Source organism: Nanorana parkeri, unplaced genomic scaffold (assembly GCF_000935625.1).
Source record: "Nanorana parkeri isolate BGI_ZX_2015 unplaced genomic scaffold, ASM93562v1 scaffold4141, whole genome shotgun sequence".
NCBI lineage: Eukaryota > Metazoa > Chordata > Amphibia > Anura > Dicroglossidae > Nanorana > Nanorana parkeri.
The window spans coordinates 9,123-11,226 of record NW_017310408.1 but is presented as its reverse complement, the minus strand read 5'-3'; positions in this window follow the sequence as shown (position 1 = coordinate 11,226).

Here is a 2,104-nt window from a genome sequence, read left to right as displayed (position 1 = left end):
CCCCCCCCCCCCCCCGAGATCATCAATGAACGTGTGCGCAGAGTACACGCTACATTCAATGTGTCACCCCCCGGCTCTGGATGTATGATAAGAATACATGGACTGCATGTATGATGATTTATCTCTCTGCTGTCCTACAGAACGCACGGCGGCCGCAGTGGAGGAGGAGCAGCAGCAATGCACGTCCCTGAGTCGCCTCGGATTGTACGACGTCCCGACATTGAGCGCTGACCACCCCGAGGTCTCAGGTCCGTCCGGTACAGAGATTGCTTCAGCCTGTCAGTGGTGACACCGCTGACCTGTACGGTGCTACATAGGGGGTTCAAAGCACATGACAGGTCCTCTTTACCACACGCTCATACACACAGTATTTTCTGATGTCATGTGATCACTCAGCCAGTGTAGTGACAGCCGGTGCCATTCTGATGTCATGTGATCACTCAGCCAGTGTAGTGACAGCCGGTGCCATTCTGATGTCATGTGATCACTCAGCCAGTGTAGTGACAGCCGGTGCCATTCTGATGTCATGTGATCACTCAGCCAGTGTAGTGACAGGCGGTGCCATTCTGATGTCATGTGATCACTCAGCCAGTGTAGTGACAGCCGGTGCCATTCTGATGTCATGTGATCACTCAGCCAGTGTAGTGACAGGCGGTGCCATTCTGATGTCATGTGACTAGTGTAGTGGGTGTTGCTGTTGTGATGATGTCACAGGGACATGATATTTGGGGCTTTATATACTGTTGTGTGATGGTGACGGGTACTCTTGAACTTTCAGGACTGGCACAGGCGGCGTCCATGGATGGCACAGACATTTCCTGCCCTGTCAGGGTCGAGGAGAGTCCTGCGGTGGAGAGTTCACCTTGAGGACTAATAATGGGTCAGTACCGGACACTCTCTCAGTCTGGATGTGATTGGCTTATGGAGTCACATGGTGGAGTGACCTCATGACAGATGAATCGGCTTCTTAAAGGACAGGACTGAGGAACTGTGCCAGGACAATCTCCCTTCTCATCAGGTCCATCAATTCCCAATCACTGACAGTGTCCTTCCCCTGTGACTCCCACATTATACGGGGGCGTGGCCACGTGTCATCACATGATGTGTCCGATGATGTCATCACCCAACAACTCCATCTGAAGATGTACAAGGCATAGAAACCAAGGGGAGGGGGTGATAGAAGAGCACGAGGGGGGAATGAGGCACAGGGGAGGGGGTGATAGAAGAGCACGAGGGGGGAATGAGGCACAGGGGAGGGGGTGATAGAAGAGCACGAGGGGGGAATGAGGCACAGGGGAGGGGGTGATAGAAGAGCACGAGGGGGGAATGAGGCACAGGGGAGGGGGTGATAGAAGAGCACGAGGGGGGAATGAGGCACAGGGGAGGGGGTGATAGAAGAGCACGAGGGGGGAATGAGGCACAGGGGAGGGGGTGATAGAAGAGCACGAGGGGGGAATGAGGCACAGGGGAGGGGGTGATAGAAGAGCACGAGGGGGGAATGAGGCACAGGGGAGGGGGTGATAGAAGAGCACGAGGGGGGAATGAGGCACAGGGGAGGGGGTGATAGAAGAGCACGAGGGGGGAATGAGGCACAGGGGAGGGGGTGATAGAAGAGCACGAGGGGGGAATGAGGCACAGGGGAGGGGGTGATAGAAGAGCACGAGGGGGGAATGAGGCACAGGGGAGGGGGTGATAGAAGAGCACGAGGGGGGAATGAGGCACAGGGGAGGGGGTGATAGAAGAGCACGAGGGGGGAATGAGGCACAGGGGAGGGGGTGATAGAAGAGCACGAGGGGGGAATGAGGCACAGGGGAGGGGGTGATAGAAGAGCACGAGGGGGGAATGAGGCACAGGGGAGGGGGTGATAGAAGAGCACGAGGGGGGAATGAGGCACAGGGGAGGGGGTGATAGAAGAGCACGAGGGGGGAATGAGGCACAGGGGAGGGGGTGATAGAAGAGCACGAGGGGGGAATGAGGCACAGGGGAGGGGGTGATAGAAGAGCACGAGGGGGGAATGAGGCACAGGGGAGGGGGTGATAGAAGAGCACGAGGGGGGAATGAGGCACAGGGGAGGGGGTGATAGAAGAGCACGAGGGGGGAATGA